Raw genomic sequence first — 20,691 nt, 5'->3', positions numbered from 1 at the left:
ACCAAGTATCAGTTAATAAAGGAATATCACCCACAGAAATCTGCGGAGAATCTGTTACAAACCCAGAGAGCCTCCAAGCAACCAAAGAGAATATACAAATGATTATTTCAGAACTCAGGAAGGGGAAGATATCGTCGAGGAGCTGTAGAAATATGCAATTGAGAAGTCATTCCCGAGTACTTATGAGGTCCTTACTGGCCCTCTGATATCATCCACCAGCTAAACAGCTTGGGAGGCTGGTCAGACCTTAACAATTACAGAGCAATCTGTCTTCTTTCAGTGACATACAAGACCTTCTCCTAGGCATTACGCGTAAGAGCTGGGAGTCAACTGCACTCCTGTATAAGAAAGTACCAAGCCAGGTACAGGAAGTCAAGACGATGTACGGAACAGATTCTGAACGTCGAAACAATCCTCATCCGCATATACAGATACACCCTACGTAGCGGTCTCCATCGCTCTCCATCGACTTCAAAATGGCCTACGAACTGGTAGACAGACTTTCTCTCTTCCATCCTAGCTAACGAGAGGGAAGCAAAACGTCTTAAGTACAATTCAGAGAAGAATTATGAAAGTACTTCCGAGTTCAGAAATTGTGTCAGACAAGGGGACTGACCCTAAATGTTTTAAGCTTCTTGCTGTAGGAAGTTATTCGTGCATGGATGAAGAAACAGGTGACTCTGGATTGCGAATCGACTACAAAAACGTCTAATTGGTAATCAGTTGCCTGGTCATGGCAGATAACATCACACATACAGATCACAAGGAACTACTTACCGAATCTTCTTCACCAAGAATCAGATAAGGTTGCGTTGAAAGTCGTCATCAACATGGCCATCAATATGGCACAGATCGTCACAAGTAGGAGAGATGCACCTACCACGGCATCACAGGGTAAAATACAGAAAATTAAATCTGTCAGTTACCTCGGAGAATGAATAACCCCGGAAACCACGGAGGGTCTATCTATGAGCAATAGATGTGCAAAATCGGAAAAAAATCTAAATCCCTTTCTGTCTACTTGAAACCTAATACTACAAAATCGCAGTAAGACCTTCAGTTCTGTCTGCCTAAGAATGCATGAACATGGTCGTAAAAGAGCAATTCAGCGTACTAGAAGGATAGAAAGATTCTGACAAGAGTCATGAGCTGCATCAAAGAAGATGGTGTCTACAGGATCAGACGCAAAGGAAAACAACAGCTAGTTTGCGTTACAGCAGTAATAATAATCGGAGTTTTGTAGTATTATGCAGTCACGATGGGCAGTGTCAAGGACCTTCACACTATCTGTAGAGGGAAAGCGACCTTAAGCCAAGACCCCACTACTTTGGCAAACCTTTACCAACTTGAAATTGAACACAGCAGCATTCACTTTCAATTCAGGATGTTCATCAGATTCTCTCCAGTCATTAAAAGTCCCCCCGGCAACTGGAAATATTCAGGAATGGAAAAACCAGGATGAATATCGGGCGAAGAGGAAAGCTTTCCAGAATTAAGAAGTACGTTGCCGAGTATACGTGTATGCGGAATATAATAAAATAAGGTGACAAGAATGAAGTCTGCTTCTCAATTTATTTTTCTTTACATTAATGAAAGAAAGATATGAAAACTAATAGTAAATAGAATGTTGTTTGCTTGCAATACTAGAAAAAGAACGAAAGGTGCATTAGGGGACTGAATGTACCGCTTATACAGATTATGTGAATGGTATACTTTAAATACCTGGAAGAAAACAAGAATTATATTTTTCAGATTAAAGCAATCAACATGTTCCAAGACGATTAACAGAGCAGGACTAACATTATATCTTTTGATCCTTTTGAGTAAAATATGAATTTGAAAACCAGAGAGGTGGATTGCCCGGAAAGTAATGCACCGCATTTTTTTCTCAGCCGAAAACAATGCTATGAATGCGAAACGTTACGTATGTATTATTGGAAGCCTCCTGAGTGAGTACGAAAAATTTCCGTCACTCCCGACAGATAGCGTAGCTGCCGGACAGTTTCAAAACGGCATCTGTAGGTGACGTACGTTACAAGCAACATGCGTCGTTGAATTTCTCACTGCAAAGGAAGAAACTGTGGGGAACATTGACAATCGCTTGTGCATCGTATATGGTGCATCTGTTGTCGACAGAAGGAAAGTTAGTCGTTGGGCACAGATGGTGAGGACATCAGAGTGCGGTGAGGCGGAACTCCACAATTTGCAGCGGTCGGGGAGACCATCCACGGCTGTCACGCCTGACATTTTGCAGCGAGCTAGTGTTACGACTCGCCAGTTGGCGCTGCATCTGCCAATTAGTAAAGGAAGTTCACACAGTGAAGCACTGGTTCCGTCACCAGGACAAGGGTTGGTACCGACAGGGCACACACGCTCTTGTCTCGGCTGGAGGAAGGCCATAGTACTGGATGGAGGTTACGTGGAAAAAAAAGGGTGTGTAGGTAAAACATCATTCTTCAGATACGTAATTCTCATTACGTTCAATAAAGAATTCTTGAAGAAAAAATGCAGTGCAGTACTTTTCGGGCAACCCTCGTACATATCAAATATTGTATGGTGCTACACACAGAACGTTGACAACAAATAGAACAGGAGATAAAATAAAATCCAACAAAGTAGTAGCAATTCCAGAAATTCCCTGCTCTGAAAAACTTAAGGTCGAGGTAGATAAACTAACAAAATTTATTAACAATCGAGTGTACGTGAATGAAATCGCGTGAGCATGTTGCCAGAGCATTGACAGTCGTACACAGAAAGTTGGGCGTCACATAGCATGGGATAGAACGGCGCTGACCCTGCAACACTAGGTAAATGAAGCAAGGGGAAAAGGCAGTATCTGCCAATCAGAAGAGCCCTTGCGGAGCGCTGTTGTGGTGTTCCTCCTTAGAGCATGGCCCGGAGAGAACATTCAAAAGATTTCACACGGAAATGAAGCATGGGGAAACTAGAAAAAGGACGATATGTGTAGCCAATGCTCAGAACATTGTTTCAGTTGCATCGGGAGCGTTCCAAACCAAAGAGAGGAAATGATAAGTCATGTTGAACTTCAGCAGCAGATGACCTCTACGTTGTCCAACAGGGAACAAGGCACCCACACCAAACAGAAGGTGCAATTGCAACCGCTTTGAACAGGCCTGTAATGCTTGCAATTTCGCGCTCCGCAGTAGCACGGCTACTGCTTGGGGGTGGTCTCTAGGCCTGACAAGCAGTAAGTTGTGTTCCGTTGATAATGCTAATTGATTGGCACCGTTTGTGATGAGGCCAAGAGCATAGGGACAGGACCAAGGAGGAGTGAGCTCGCTTGATCTTCTAGTGTGAGAGCAGATTCAGTCTGAGTAGTGATTCTGGTAGTATCCTCATATGCCGAGATCCGGTAAAACTAATCCATAAATATTGTCGGATATGACCGTTTTCGTGGTACACATGTTAAAGTATGAAGACACGATCTAACATGGGCGTACTGACCTCCAAATTTTTGAACAAGGTGCACTCATCGTTCAAAGTTAAAGTGACACTATATTCTTTCCCAATGTGTGACGATTCCGGCACTAATTTTGTGTTTAGCTTTTGACCATGCCACTATGGCTCCAGTATTTAAGGACATGTTTTTATAAAATAGATCTGAAGATGATCATTGCTGACCGAAATTGGTAGCCTGAGGACCCCGAATTCATTTTTATGGATGACAAGGTGAGATCCAATCCAACAGTGCAGGTGAAGGAGCTGTATAGTCTGCGATTGGACTGGCCTCTTCATTCTCCTATCTTAAACCCTATCAAGCACGTGCTGGAAGAGTCGGGGAAACATATTTCTGTACATCCATATGCACCAGCAACCAAATACCAGTTGTCAATAGTGCAGGTGGAGCAATATATCACTGTATCACAAGCACTCCTTGCGAACCTCGCTGTCAGCTTGCGAGCTCGTTCCACAGCATCCAATAACGTCTGCGGTGAACACACATCCTGTTAAGAACCGTGTATCGACTTTTGTAATATCCATGGCACCGTCATGAATGGCACTGACCTCAGCGTAATTATTGTACTTGAATATCATTTCGTGTCATGGCGTATTTCTGTCAGTTAGCTTCTGTTATTATACCATAATAGTTCTTTCTGTGTATGGTCCACGTTTCATCGAGCAATGTTAATTTGCTGTGACACAGCATGAGAAAATTACTTCCGTCCTTAAGTTTTGCACACTAATGTAATATCTGGAACTGAAATGTGGCTGACACCAGAAGTAAACAGCAGTGAAATCACAAAAATCGTTTTAGAATATAGGTCAGCCTCCGTAGCTTAGAGGTCAGCGCCCCTGACCGCTATGCAGAGTATCTGCGCTCGATTCCCAGTGCTGCCAGATATTTTTCCTTGCTGGGATGACCGGAACGCGTGAAACTATACTCGTAATGTAAATAACTTCGACGATACTTGATTAAGGAGGAGCGATTTCAAGATCTGGGGAGCTGTCATCGACAGGGAGAACCCTCTAGACTGAACGGAGGACGTCATTGTTAGAGGGTGATGCGACGGCAGGTCGGAAATCAGTGGAGTCACAGAGCTAGTATATGGAGCTTTACCTACATTGAAATATATATATATATATATATATTACTAGTTAAAACTGTGTGCCGGACCGAGACTCGAACTCGGGACGTTTGCCTTTCGCGGGCAAGTGCTCTGAAGCTGTGTGGAGGGGTCCTGAGTCGTGCTTGGGTAGCTCAGGCGGTAGAGCACTTGTCCACGAAAGGCAAAGGTTCCGAGTTCGACGCTCGGTCCAGCACATAGTTTTGATCTGCCAGGAAGTTTTATATCAGCGCACACTCCGCTGCAATGTGAAAATCTCACTCTGGATGTATTATAGGTTGCCTAGTCTGAATGCATTCTAATTGTCTCTGTTATCTGTCATGGATTAATTAGAAACCCCCAATAATAATGAACTAGCAATTCAATGAATACTAAATGAAACAAGATTTACTATTAATTTGGCTTATTAGTTTAATGCGGCTCATAAATCGAATGACAAGCAGTGATTATTCTAAGGTTAAACATTGACATATCGGAATGAGGAATGTGGGGTGTGTGGTATCATTTATCGATACCACGCCATTGCATATGAAGGTTAGTAATGGATCCGGTGGACCCAGTGGAGCACGCCTGCTGAGCCATGCCTCCAGCAGCTTTGGGTTATGAGTGCCCTCTGCCGCCGCGATGTAGGATGGCCGGTGGCAGTGACTCAGCCCACTTGCGTTTGGAGCCACTACGCTACGACACCTTCGTTGCTGCTTCGGACAGCGAGTTTCATCCTAATTGCCATTTGTAAGAGTTTACGTTCGATTGAAAAAATACAAGTCAATATAAACATCTACAGATTTGTTTTATAAACATATATCCTAATATACTTGTCCCATATTGGCATCGTCAAAAGCTAAACACAAAATCAGCGCCAGGATCGTCACATACATAAATAATCGTATACACAAGAGTCGGGGGGGGGGGGGGAGGGGGGAAGAGGGGAGGGGGGGGATAGATTAGAGTTTAACGTCCCGTCGACAACGTGGTCGTTAGAGACGGAATACAAGGGTCATCTTGTCACCAGCACTACGGTTCAACACAAGCTGCCGTACAGTAGATGCGAGATGTTTGTGTTGCAAACTCACCAGAAGTCGCTATTGTAGCGTCCCGGAGATGAAGTCGAATGCTAAAAACCGAATGAATCTGTAGCGACTGATTATTAGAAGGGAGACCTGTGTTTCTACTTTTTGAGTTCTTTACTCTGAACTAATTGGCTGGACTACAGACATTCCGAGCGCCGGCCAGTAGAAAGGTTTCTTAAGAGATGCTGGTCTCCTTCACAGAGTTTTCCTTCAGACCGTTAACAAGTAACGCGCTTCCAAGCGTATACTGCTCAAAAAAGGCATCTCATTCTCTCCACTGTCTACTTTTGTGGCCAATGACTTGGAACCTAGGCAGTACAGTCGAGTTTCCTTCTCTGATTTCCAGTTTACTTACATTTGCCAATGCCTGCAGAGCATAAATGAAGTAAACATTTCAATTTTGTGGACCAAAGTTTTGTTGGCCTCCCACGCTTACAGAGAGGTCCCAAACTGCGGGCTCTCACTCCATTTTCTGTGTGTTATCTGTGGCGTCCAACGTGTCCAAAGGAAATACAGCTTGTAAGTAGGCTGTTTATGTTTTCTTATTGGCAACGTTACGTAGCGCTCTGTGTGCTAGTTTGCATTGTTGTCTGCCATTGTAGTGTTGGGCAGCGGCAGCTGGATATGAACAGCGCGTAGCGTTGCGCAGTTAGAGGTGAGCCGCCAGCAGTGGTGGATGTGAGGAGAGAAATGGCGGAGTTTTGAAATTACATATATTATGACTTTTGATGATATTAAGGTAACTACAGTGTTTGTTCTCTATTAAAATCTTTCATTTGCTAACTATCCCTATCAGTAGTTAGTGCCTTCAGTAGTTTGAATCTTTTATTTAGCTGGCGGTAGTGGCGCTCGCCGTATTGCAGTAGTTCGAGTAACGGAGATTTTTGTGAGGTAAGTTATTTGTGAAAGGTATAGTTTAATGTTACTCAGGGCCATTCTTTTGCAGGGATCTTTGATAGTCAGATTGCGTTGCGCTAAATAATATTGTGTGTCAGTATAAGCACAGTCGTGCATAAATTGTTCAAAGGGGACGTTTCATATGTCGACCCTTAGCCGAGGATACCTCACTGGAATCTTCTGATTCTTTCTTGCAGTTTGTGTATTTAGTGTAGCTTTTGTTTATTGCTAGCGCGTAATTGTAGAGAGAATCTCCTTTGTAGTTGCAGTCTGTCATTGTTGTACTGTAAAACAGTTGTGGCATGCATGTAGATTTCGCAGCTGCGCTTGTAATTAACTACATATTATGTTCAGTGCTATGTTAATGTGTTCTCTTATTTTTGCTATTCAAATTGTGCTTTTCTGTGTTATCGTGTGAAATATTGTGACAATAATGGCGTGTGAAAAACGTAACACTCGGCTCCAAAGTAAACTGAGAAATAATAGTGACGACGAGCGTAGCTTATCAGCACCACTGGGTAGAGAATTAACAGACATTCGAAGTAGTAATTTGGTAACTGTGCAGAGGGATATGGAGCGGGCGGCAAATAATGGTGTAGACAGTGAAACAGGTAGTAAACAGGGAAGCATTATCGATCGATCGGTCGGCAACAGCTCGCCTCAGGAATCCGAAATGATAGGACACAATACTGCAAATACTGTAGACTTAGGTTTTAGGTCCTCACCGTTTTCTCAAACAAGTCAAGACACATTTTCTGCTTGTCAAAATGTGAATGTTGCCGGTGCAAATTCACTGTCGAAAAGCATAGAGAAACAGATTCCAGACACTAAAACATTATTATTGCAATTAATGCAACAAATGGAACAAAATCAGAGACAAATGGGACAAAATCTTGAAAAGTTAGACACAATGGAACAAAATCTTAAAAAGTTAGACACAGTGGAACAAAATCTTAAAAAGTTAGACACAATGGAACAAAAATCTTCGGAAGTTAGACACCATACTTGAACAAACACGTGAAGATTTAACTACTGAGTTACATAACATTGAATCGAAATGTCAAAAGGTCTGTAATGACGTAAAAACACAAATTTGTGAGCATTTTCAACCTATTTTTTCGCGGCATGAAAATGCATTACAGAATCACGAAGCAGCCATAAAAGAACTGCAAACCATTGTTCATGAAAATCATGAGACCTTGTGGGCTAAAATTGACTCAGTTGCATCTCCCGATTCGGTTACGCAACTGGCAAAAACTCAGGAAAACTTAAAGAACACAGTAGATTCGATTTCAACACAAATGGACACTCTGAAACTTGGTTCAGAAAAACACACTGAGGAAATGTGTTCACTATCGGAGAAAGTAGCCGAACTTTCGGATCAGGACACTAACTTATCTACAAAGGTAGATGATGATCTGAATGACACAAGACCCGTAGCCTTCACTGACACAGAAGAGTATGAACAAATAAGAAAATTCAAACAAAATCAAAATCAAATCAATACACAGTACAAAAGAGAAATCCGGGAAGTACAAGATCAGCTGACACAGGTAATACAAGAATTACGTATTTCAGAGGACACTCGCGCCCCAATACGGGAAGAGGAACTTAGAAATACGGAACAGCCACAAAATAATAACACAGGGCATTTCGGTAATTGTGAAAGGAATTGGCAAGGTGCACCGAATTTTGAGATGGAACCGCCGACACGACGTAACAATGACCGACATGCTACTCGCCGACACGATGATTTTGACTATAAGCTGTTCATTACTACACATAAATTCAAAACATTTAAGAATTCTGCCAACGACATTCATCCACAAGCGTGGCTCCATCAATTCTCTCATTGTTTTCCTCCTAACTGGTCATTGGAGCACAGATTAGAATTTATGTGTGGCTACTTGGAGAATGAACCAGCTGTAAGAATGCGATCGGTCATTCACGATTTTCACAGTGAAGGAGAATTTTACCATGCGTTCCTCTCAGCATATTGGTCACAAGCTACACAAGACCGAGTAAAACATAGCATCATGATGATGAAACACTTTGAACAATCTGAATTTTCCAGTCTTGTCAAATATTTTGAAGACATGTTGCACAAGAATCAGTACCTGTCAAACCCATACAGCCCCTCAGAACTCATCCGCATTTGTTTAATCAAATTACCTGAACATTTATGGCATATTATTTTGGCAGGACGTTGCAAAGACGACATTGAAGCTTTTCAGGGACTCTTACAAGAATTAGAAATTGACACAGACAGTAGCAGGATGCGAAAACAGGAACACAACAACTACAGGTCACATCCGTCGCAATTCCGCGATGAAATAAATAATAACTGGACATGACAAGGCTATTCTCATAACGTAAATCGTGACCAAAACGGACACCACCCATATGACAACCACTGGCAGAGTAATAGTTACAGGGAAAGATCACCTTTCCGCGGTAATGACTATTACAGAGACAATCAGAGAAACAGACAATATGGGAACCAAAATAATTATTATCAAGGGAGGCAGAATAACTTTAGACGCAACGGTCCAGCACGCAGTTACGACTCAGGGAGAAATTCTCCACCACTTAACCGACAAGAAAGAAACTACAGGAACTACCGACATGACGACAGACGATGTGATCGTAACGACAGACGTGAATTTCATCAGAACTGGCGGGATTTAAACAGGGCAGGGCCCAGGTCTCCAAATCCCAATAACGGCGCGCGCCAACATAGAGGTAGCAGACAGTGACTCGCACCGCAGGCACCCGCGTGCGCCGGCTGGCTCAGGGAAAAATAACATTGACGCTAACCTTGAGCAAAATTCCCGTATTCTTTACGGACGAATACCACATGATAATTGCATTCAAGTTGAAACTCTGCATACTGAGAAGAGGAAAAGGTTTTCACCACATTTCACATGTAAAACCGTTTATTGAAAGATAATCTGCTTTTTAACTTTGTCTTTGCCATAAAACGTTTCACTTCACGTTACTAGCATGCTTTAGAAACTGTTACCATGCAACAATGTTTAAAGTTAAATATCCAGTCAAGAACCAAGAGAACTTATTCAAACAGAAATTACGAATGCGTTGTTATTGCGAACAGACGACACAGTGTTATTGTGTGTGTACATTCTTGCTTGTTAGTTGCACGATTACGTAACGACTATAAGGCTCACATACTTAGAATATTTACCAGTACTGCTAATGAGATTTTAATGCAACATTTTGGTTTACTTGAAAATACATTCTGAATTAAAGTACTTTCTGGGAGATACCAGATGACACAGTGGTTAGTTTATGTGACAGCTACACGATTATATCACGACGCTACTAATGAGTGACAATTTACAATGTTGCTTTTGCGGTGTTTCTGTTTTATATCTGCACTGTTTTTCTGAATTATTCTGGAAAGTAAAACATGTGTTAGTAGTAACTTTTGTGGTATAGCTACAAGGAGACAGCCTTTTCTGTAGCACAACAATACATTACAGCACAGTACGTTCTTCACCACAACAATAAGCGTAATAACTAAGATATCTATACGCAAAGCATTTCACTTTTGTTTATCATGAGGTAAGTACATTGTCTTCTGCAGAACTTAGCTTTCAGAGGACGATAACTACGACACTTCCACAGAGATTATCTTACAGCAAGACGCATATTTAGCGCTACAGGACACGCATTTCAGTGATTAATTTTGTACTTAAAACATTTATTTTTAAAGATTTTTGAATTACAAAGAAAGTTTTCCGTGATACATTTCATTCCATTGCTGTAATCTGTAACACCTGAGGGTATAATTACATTAATCCTCAGGGGGGTACATGCTTACTTTGTGTACCATGTGTTTGGCAAGCACAAGGAACCCTAGCTAATATGGTATTTGCGTATACAACTTTACACATCGGTACCATATTTCTCTAAAACTAATTACACAGCTATCTGATAATTTAACTGAGAGATAAACATTTTTTTTTACTACATCAGTGACAGATGTTTACGTAATTACACCGTTGGATAACTTCACACTTAAGAAATTGTATTTTGTCTGTACTTTGTGAACTGTTCATATTTTTTCAGAACCATTGTGATACTATGAGAGCTTTGAATGATGTATTTGGTATGAGATCATGATATTTAAGGTACGTTTGAGGAAGATGACACTTTTGACATGAGCAGAGAATTTTTTTAGGTTTTGAAATTATTGCAGGAAGCTACGACGTTTTTGAGAATTGACTGAGCTGTTATGATATTTGTACGACGACGATGTGTATTATGCTGTTGAGGTATGTTTATGTCAATAAGATGATGCTACCATATATGAGGAATGTGATTACGTGTTTATATGTATATGAATAATGAATAGAAGTTAGGGACTCTTGACTTGTGAAAAAGGATGTTGGAAACCAAGAATCGTACTTTAAGAGTTATGAAATGTGTGTAAATGCGTGAATGTATCACAATTAAGCCGAAAATTTATGGACAATGTTATATTCATAGGATTTTGTTTCTACACATTTGCAACGCAAATTCTTGACCTGTGAAATATTTTTATATGAGACTGTCACTGTAGCGGAAACTGCTGTCGTAAATATTTCCGTAAGAAAGTTAAGTGACCACCTGCACATAATGCGTCGTGGGCACCCAGGTGTGTCAGACGCCTGGAGAACAAGCCATTAGTGTGGGTGCCTCGTCAGAAGCACAGGTAGAAAAAAAAGAAAGGGGAGGCCATTGTCTGCGCTACTGACATTTCCTTGTTGAAAGCATACTGTGGAGCTCGTAATTTATGATATTTACTGAAATGCCTAATGAAACGATGAGAAACATTTCACGGCTATTGTCTTGCTAGTTGAGAAAAATGCCATATGGCTTGCTTTATGTATTTATTTACACATTTTGTTTAATATCAAGTTTCTAGCTGCACTGCAGCATTGGTTAAAATAAAATTTAATATATGTACTAATATAGTTATTTTATGCCTACAGATCCAGTCAATAAGAAATTTATGATCTACTTACAAGAAAATGAGGGCACATAAATAGACATTTCCCTTCACAGGAATTGCATAAATAATTTCTTTACGATTTGGTAACTTATCTGCTAGTGTAAGTTCTCGTGATGCATCACTCTAGTGTTAAGATGTGACATAGGTATTAGACATGGCAATTTCAGTGTAATATTTTTTCTGCTTGAGCTTTGTCATGTATAGATATAAGTTTTATATTTTTTATATTTGCTGCTGCTGTTTGTCAGGCATAATGTTACAGAATTTGACTTTGTATTACGCTGTTAAGCCAGTTTTACTACGGATTTCGTTTTCTTGTTGCTGCACATTGGCTCATATTAGTTGTAATGTTGCATTGCTCGGTAATTTAGATTTACTGCTGCTTGCATTGCTGTTTGTGTTAATTTTTTATGTGCTGCTGCATTGCCTCGTCCCTTAGTTTAGCATCTGAGCTCAGTAGATTTAAGTTAGCTTAAGAGGGGTAGACTATATAAGAAACTGACTATGGAGAATAGGTAAAGAATGCATTGCGAAGTTATAAGAAAAAGATTTGGGCCAAAATGAGTATTGTACAATGAGAAATATTTATTTTGAAAGAAATATGAATAGAATACAGGAAGGAGGTATAGATAGGACTTTTTGGGAATAATGATGAATGAAGGGAGATCTCCAAGAAGCAAAGAAAGTTTTGTTTGCAAAATACTGCAAGTAAAACAAACCCTGTCCTTCCCTTTTGTGTCATCCCTCTATATGTTTGTGTACCCTTGTGTATTTGTGTTTTTCCTGTCTTTATGTGTTTAGCTGATAAGAGCTATGTTGTAGACATTTTCTAATACTCTGTTATTTACTTTGTAAAGATGTTTAGACATTATTTATACTGTTTGGTTGCTCACATGTGAAGGTGATGTTTCAAACGTTCTTCTGATCTTTTATGTATGTACTTATGTCATAATTCCTGTAACACTGATGTATATGTTTATTTCTATTCTGTTGTAAAGCCTGTACTACAAATGTTATCTGTACTGTTATGTTTTTAATGATGTATTTTGTACCTTTGTAATTGTATTCTCATGTTATAATATTGTAATTGATGCCAGTTAATCAAATTAAGTAACTTGTAAGCATTCATTTCACTGCGCACATTTCTGTTGGTCATAGTATATGGACAATATGTGAGAAGTTGGGGCTCTTAGTGTTTACATGTGTGTTGATAATTCAGCAAGGGACTGGATAACAGCATTGCTGGTTCTAAGGACAATTCCAAAAACTTTGTGAGTGCACAAGTGGTGGTTATGGACTTTCTATATTCTCCGCAAGACTCTTCGGTGGTGAATGTGCACCTGCACCATCGCAGCAGATGGCTGCTGGCCATCTCTACCAGGACTACAGTGGGTCTACACCTTTGATGACCCACCAATACCATTATTTCTACAAGGACTACAGTGGGTCTACACCTTTGCTGACTCACCAGTACCACAATTTCTACAAGGACTACAGTGGGTCTGCACCTCTGGTGGCCCACCAATACTCTCTACCAGGACTGCAGTGGGTCTGCTCTCTGATGACCTACCTACCAATATTCGTCAGAACTTCGAATGACTCTGCTGTGGGTTTGCTCCATTGTGGCCCATTACCTGTCAGCATGTCAAGAGTCAGCACTGTCTTTCCGTTGGAAAGACACCACTACTTCTTCAAGACTGCATGGAAATCCACTACTTCTGTGTGCAATTTTGTTTTTACTAATGAGACTTTGTGAAAAAAACTGTAATTACTATTATGATGAATGATCAGGACTGTCTTTATGGACTGTGAGAAAATTTTAGCTTTTGACCACCATTGTATCAATAAGTGTGTGCATTGGATATCTTTGTTAGTGTAATTATGAAAAATTTTATCAGATCATTATTGGCCACTGAACAAATAAATTTGTAAAATTTTTTTGTGGGGAGCATGGGGGCTATGTAAGTAGGCTGTTTATGTTTTCTTATTGGCAACGTTACGTAGCGCTCTGTGTGCTAGTTTGCATTGTTGTCTGCCATTGTAGTGTTGGGCAGCGGCAGCTGGATGTGAACAGCGCGTAGCGTTGCGCAGTTAGAGGTGAGCCGCCAGCAGTGGTGGATGTGAGGAGAGAAATGGCGGAGTTTTGAAATTACATATATTATGACTTTTGATGATATTAAGGTAAATACAGTGTTTGTTCTCTATTAAAATCTTTCATTTGCTAACTATCCCTATCAGTAGTTAGTGCCTTCAGTAGTTTGAATCTTTTATTTAGCTGGCAGTAGTGGCGCTCGCCGTATTGCAGTAGTTCGAGTAACGGAGATTTTTGTGAGGTAAGTTATTTGTGAAAGGTATAGTTTAATGTTACTCAGGGCCATTCTTTTGCAGGGATCTTTGATAGTCAGATTGCGTTGCGCTAAATAATATTGTGTGTCAGTATAAGCACAGTCGTGCATAAATTGTTCACAGGGGACGTTTCAAGCTTTCTACGTTTTCCGTACTTGCGAGTGTCAAAGATAAGATGCATACAGCATACTGCTGTGGTCATGTGGTTCACAGTGCTTGGAATGATGTCTGCACTTTTGTCTGGCTTCCTTGTAGCATTTTTGTTCAGGCACTAAATGCCACACGACCACAGTAACGTGTTGCATGCATCTTATTTTTGACACTTGCAATTAGTGTGATAGTTATAACCTGCTGAGGAAGGGCACTAAGTGCCTCATACCGGCTAAGGAAATAAAATTCTTTTTATGCAACTGGTTGCTGAATATTTCAGTAAATGTATGGAATACCGATGAAGTGTTTTTCTCCATCCTTGAAAAGTACGTGCATTACCCCAAAAAAGAACAACATCCACTTAGGGTCCAATCGCACAATAGTGTTTGATAGATACGCCCCCCCCCCCCATGAACCATGGACCTTGCCGCTGGTGGGGAAGCTTGCGTGCCTCAGCGATACAGATGGCCGTACCGTAGGTGCAACCACAACGGAGGGGTATCTGTTGAGAGGCCAGACAAACATGTGGTTCCTGAAGAGGGGCAGCAGCCTTTTCAGTAGTTGCAGGGGCAACAGTCTGGATGATTGACTGATCTGGCCTTGTAACATTAACCAAAACGGCCTTGCTGTGCTGGTACTGCGAATGGCTGAAAGCAAGGGGAAACTACAGCCGAAATTTTTCCCGAGGACATGCAGCTCTACTGTATGATTAAATGTTGATGGCGTCCTCTTGGGTAAAATATTCCGGAGGTAAAATAGTCCCCCATTCGGATCTCCGGGCGGGGACTACTCAGGAGGACGTCGTTATCAGGAGAAAGAAAACTGGCGTCCTACGGATCGGAGCGTGGAATGTCAGATCCCTTAATCGGGCAGGTAGGTTAGAAAATTTAAAAAGGGAAATGGATAGGTTAAAGTTAGATATAGTGGGAATTAGTGAAGTTCGGTGGCAGGAGGAACAAGACTTTTGGTCAGGTGATTACAGGGTTATAAATACAAAATCAAATAGGTGTAAGGCAGGAGTAGGTTTAATAATGAATAAAAAAATAGGAGTGCGGGTTAGCTACTACAAACAGCATAGTGAACACATTATTGTAGCCAAGATAGACACAAAGCCCATGCCTACTACAGTAGTACAAGTTTATATGCCAACTACCTCTGCAGATGATAAAGAAATAGATGAAATGTATGACGAGATAAAAGAAATTATTCAGGTAGTGAAAGGAGACGAAAATTTAATAGTCATGGGTGACTGGAATTCGTCAGTAGGAAAAGGGAGAGAAGGAAACATAGTAGGTGAATATGGATTGGGGGGAAGGAATGAAAGAGGAAGTCGCCTTGTAGAATTTTGCACAGAGCATAACTTAATCATAGCCAACACTTGGTTCAAGAATCATGAAAGAAGGTTGTATACCTGGAAGAATCCTGGAGATACTAGTAGGTATCAGATAGATTATATAATGGTAAGACAGAGATTTAGGAACCAGGTTTTAAATTGTAAGACATTTCCTGGGGCAGATGTGGATTCTGACCACACTCTATTGGTTATGAACTGCAGATTGAAACTGAAGAAACTGCAAAAAGGTGGGAATTTAAGGAGATGGGACCTGGATAAACTGAAAGAACCAGAGGTTGTAGAGAGTTTCAGGGAGAGCATAAGGGAACAATTGACAGGAATGGGGGAAAGAAATACAGTAGAAGAAGAATGGGTAGCTCTGAGGGATGAAGTAGTGAAGGCAGCAGAGGATCAAGTAGGTAAAAAGACGAGGGCTAATAGAAATCCTTGAGTAACAGAAGAAATATTGAATTTAATTGATGAAAGGAGAAAATACAAAAATGCAGTAAATGAAGCAGGCAAAAAGGAATACAGACGTCTCAAAAATGATATCGACAGGAAGTGCAAAATGGCTAAGCAGGGATGGCTAGAGGACAAATGTAAGGATGTAGAGGCTTGTCTCACTAGGGGTAAGATAGATACTGCCTACAGGAAAATTAATGAGACCTTTGGAGAGAAGAGAACCACTTGTATGAATATCAAGAGCTCAGATGGCAACCCAGTTCTAAGCAAAGAACGGAAGGCAGAAAGGTGGAAGGAGTATATAGAGGGTTTATACAAGGGCGATGTACTTGAGGACAATATTATGGAAATGGAAGAGGATGTAGATGAAGACGAAATGGGAGATAAGATACTGCGTGAAGAGTTCGACAGAGCACTGAAAGACCTGAGTCGAAACAAGGCCCCGGGAGTAGACAACATTCCATTTGAACTACTGATGGCCTCGGGAGAGCCAGTCATGACAAAACTCTACCATCTGGTGAGCACGATGTATGAGACAGGCGAAATACCCTCAGACTTCAAGAAGAATATAATAATTCCAATCCCAAAGAAAGCAGGTGTTGACAGATGTGAAAATTACCGAACTATCAGTTTAATAAGTCACAGCTGCAAAATACTAACGCGAATTCTTTGCAGACGAATGGAAAAACTGGTAGAAGCCGACCTCGGGGAAGATCAGTTTGGATTCCGTAGAAATGTTGGAACACGTGAGGCAATACTGACCTTACGACTTATCTTAGAAGAAAGATTAAGAAAAGGCAAACCTACGTTTCTAGCATTTGTAGACTTAGAGAAAGCTTTTGACAATCTTAACTGGAATACTCTCTTTCAAATTCTGAAGGTGGCAGGGGTAAAATACAGGGAGCGAAAGGCTATTTACAGTTTGTACAGAAACCAGATGGCAGTTATAAGAGTCGAGGGGCATGAAAGGGAAGCAGTGGTTGGGAAAGGAGTAAGACAGGGTTGTAGCCTCTCCCCGATGTTATTCAATCTGTATATTGAGCAAGCAGTAAAGGAAACAAAAGAAAAATTCGGAGTAGGTATTAAAATTCATGGAGAAGAAGTAAAAACTTTGAGGTTCGCCGATGACATTGTAATTCTGTCAGAGACAGCAAAGGACTTGGAACAGCAGTTGAACGGAATGGACAGTGTCTTGAAAGGAGGATATAAGATGAACATCAACAAAAGCAAAACGAGGATAATGGAATGTAGTCAAATTAAGTCGGGTGATGCTGAGGGAATTAGATTAGGAAATGAGACACTTAAAGTAGTAAAGGAGTTTTGCTATTTAGGGAGTAAAATAACCGATGATGGTCGAAGTAGAGAGGATATAAAATGTAGACTGGCAATGGCAAGGAAAGCGTTTCTGAAGAAGAGGAATTTGTTAACATCGAGTATAGATTTAAGTGTCAGGAAGTCGTTTCTGGAAGTATTTGTATGGAGTGTAGCCATGTATGGAAGTGAAACATGGACGATAACTAGTTTGGACAAGAAGAGAATAGAAGCTTTCGAAATGTGGTGCTACAGAAGAATGCTGAAGATAAGGTGGGTAGATCACGTAACTAATGAGGAGGTATTGAATAGGATTGGGGAGAAGAGAAGTTTGTGGCACAACTTGACTAGAAGAAGGGATCGATTGGTAGGACATGTTTTGTGGCATCAAGGGATCACAAATTTAGCATTGGAGGGCAGTGTTGAGGGTAAAAATCGTAGAGGGAGACCAAGAGATGAATACACTAAGCAGATTCAGAAGGATGTAGGTTGCAGTAGATACTGGGAGATGAAGAAGCTAGCACAGGATAGAGTAGCATGGAGAGCTGCATCAAACCAGTCTCAGGACTGAAGACCACAACAACAACAACAGATACCACGAGCAGGGAGCTGAGAAAATAATTAAATCTGCTGCACTCGCCTGACGAGCCCATGCCTATGTCGACTGCCTCTGTTTTATTTGCTGAGACGGTGTGTGAGACAATGTCACCAACTGTTTCAAAAGAACGTTTCTTACTGAACGCCACGCGGGATTAGACGAGCGGTCTCGGTCGCTGCAGTCATTGACTGTGCGGCTGTTCCCGGCGGAGGTTCGAGTCCTCCCTCGGAGATGAGTGTGTTTGTTTGTCCTTAGGATAATTTAGGTTAATTAGTGTGTAAGCTTAGGGACTGATGACCTTAGGAGTTAAGTCCTATAAGATTTCACACACATTTGAACATTTCTTACTGAACGAACATAATGAGAAGCATCTCATCCCAAATTGACACAAAAAGTTATGATAGTAGTCAGCAGGAGGAATCCGTCACCAGTATCTTCCTTATAAAACCTGAAAATGCAACCAAGATTCTAAGCTCTATGAAGAATCCGAAATTTTTTCGATGAGACAAAATTTACGAACACATTTCGGAACACCAGCCTACAGCAAGTCGCCTCATACTTCGTGGATTTCAGCGCCATCCCTGGTAAGGCCGCTGAGGCAGGAGTGTAGTTCATTGTGTGTTTGTACACAGGTGGCAACTCCAAATCTGTGAATGAACTGTTCCAGAGAGCTTTACCGAAAAACAATAACTTCAGTTTGGCATGTTTGTCTCCCACCAAAGTCGCCGATCGCCAAGAGACAATCACGTTCTACTTGTAGTTTCGGATCCTAAGGAACAATCAACTGGATCTATTGCAATGGGGATGATCCCATTGGAAGTACTGATCCCATTGAAAGTACCCAATCACCAGCGCCACAGGAATTGTTCAACATAATATCTTGAACGTGCAAGAAGGGATGCCAAGCAGCTTGATAATGCAAGAAAGCGTCTATGAAGAGCTTTGCTATAAGTAGCAATTTCAAGGCGCTTTCATGGTTAACTCTCAAACAGAAGACCATGTCTTTCATGATTCGATACATATCGACGACGAGGCTGAAACAGTCCAGGAAGAAATAGATTGAGGCCCAATGACAGACGAAGACAAACAACTGGATGACGACGTTTCCTCCCCTGGTCCATTTTCCCCGAAACGTGGAGAAATGTAAAAAATTGTAAATCAATGTAAAAAAAACCTATAATTGCTTAAGGGACATTTGTAAACAATTGATCTCTCACAAATTTTAATTTCTTTTCACTTTTAAACCCATTTATTAACATTTTGCACTGGCATGGTAATTAATTAATATTAATATACACAGACAACTACCACTGTGGGTAGGTATGTAACTAAATAGCCCTAAAATTTGAATATTTGGATGCATGTGGATTACTTAGCGTTCACAGGTAGTTTGACTTCACATAAATGTCTTAGGTTCTGCGAATACTTGCACGTTCTTGTTGGATCCTTGTACAGAAAAGAGCGAATTTTATGATTTAAGAGCTCTTTTTACGCATGCGTTGATGCGCTACAGCTTTTATGTGTGACTTTTTCATTTGGAGTAACAATTTTCGTATTACAGCCTTTGGAACATGAACATAGCTCACTTTTCGCGAAGTTCCTACGAATTGCCGATTCTTGATGATCGATTGTAGCTAAACAGGTGAACAGATTTTAGTTTTCAGTAGGTCATTGTACGTGGTACTTAAAGATCTTTTTTGCTGGTAGTTCGGAAATTTTTTGTAAGACCCACTGTTTTCAAGTCATAAGCAAAGAATGACAAAATTAAAAAAAATGTGCTTTTTCAGCTCTCAAAAGTTTATCACAACCCAGAAATCGTCGCAAAATCGTACAGCTCATATTTGGGATGCTTAACAATTAAAATGATTTCCAGCTTGTCCATTTTTTGAGCAGGAAAACTCTTATTTGCCTATACTATGTAGAATTATAAAACACGCAGTATGACAACTTTGGAAAACGAAAATCTCCGTCATAAAAAATCACTTAGATACGTAAACAAAGATCTTGTGAAGCATCACACTCCATTCCTTCATGAAAACGTGAACGATATAGTGAAGCCTTATAGGCTGCCTTGACTTCCGGAAGGCATCCAGTATAGTTCAACACTTTCGTTAGCTAAACAAAATATGAGCTTACCTGCTATAGCACAATGTTCTTTCTCAAAGAACTCCATGTGCATTGACGAGCAGATTTTAGTTTAGGCCCGAAACCAAGGTCGAATCAAGAAGTCATTAATCAATATCAAATCAGGATACAGATTAGGCACCTTTTGATGAAGAACAAGCAACTGCTCTATCTGTAACTTGCATATTAGTTCTATTTCGGAGCACCTAAGGTTTCAACCGAGAATTAAAGCACCCAAACAATTACAAAAACGAAATAAACCTTGTAATAATAATTCCGTACGTACAGAGTAACCTAAATCTGTAAACAAATCTCAACTGCCGTCTTTTTCAGAGTAATTAATAAATTGTTCAATATGGCGACGGCCTTTAAAAAGATTCAAGTTTAACCGGAGCGTCTTCTTAGTCCTGTGGCGTGTACGAACACAGGAAAGCCCTCTGTGCCAACGGTAGAGGCTGTGCCGGGTTAGAAAACTTCTGGTGCAAAAAGGAAGCAGCGAATTCCATGACCCTGCAGGTAACTGCTAGCCACTTGACCACCCAGCAAGTTGACACCAGAACAACAGGCATTCTAGCGTGAGGGTCCGACCAGCTAAAAACCTCTGCGCATTGCCACACCAGCCTCATTCTGCAACGCGTTCTCGGAAGGTCCACCAGCTGTCGTCTCGCCCGCGACCACCTGTTGTCGTCAGTTACACTCCGCCATGCTGTGGAAAGTTTAATGGCTCATTACTTCGTGCAACGTCTAATAACGATGCTCGATTTCGATCGCGGTATCGGTCGTTGGCGGTCGCGAGTATT

The sequence above is a fragment of the Schistocerca cancellata genome, chromosome 3 (genome assembly GCF_023864275.1).
Source record: "Schistocerca cancellata isolate TAMUIC-IGC-003103 chromosome 3, iqSchCanc2.1, whole genome shotgun sequence".
Classification (NCBI taxonomy): domain Eukaryota; kingdom Metazoa; phylum Arthropoda; class Insecta; order Orthoptera; family Acrididae; genus Schistocerca; species Schistocerca cancellata.
The sequence above is the reverse complement of the archived record's forward strand: the minus strand, read 5'-3'. Positions refer to the sequence as shown.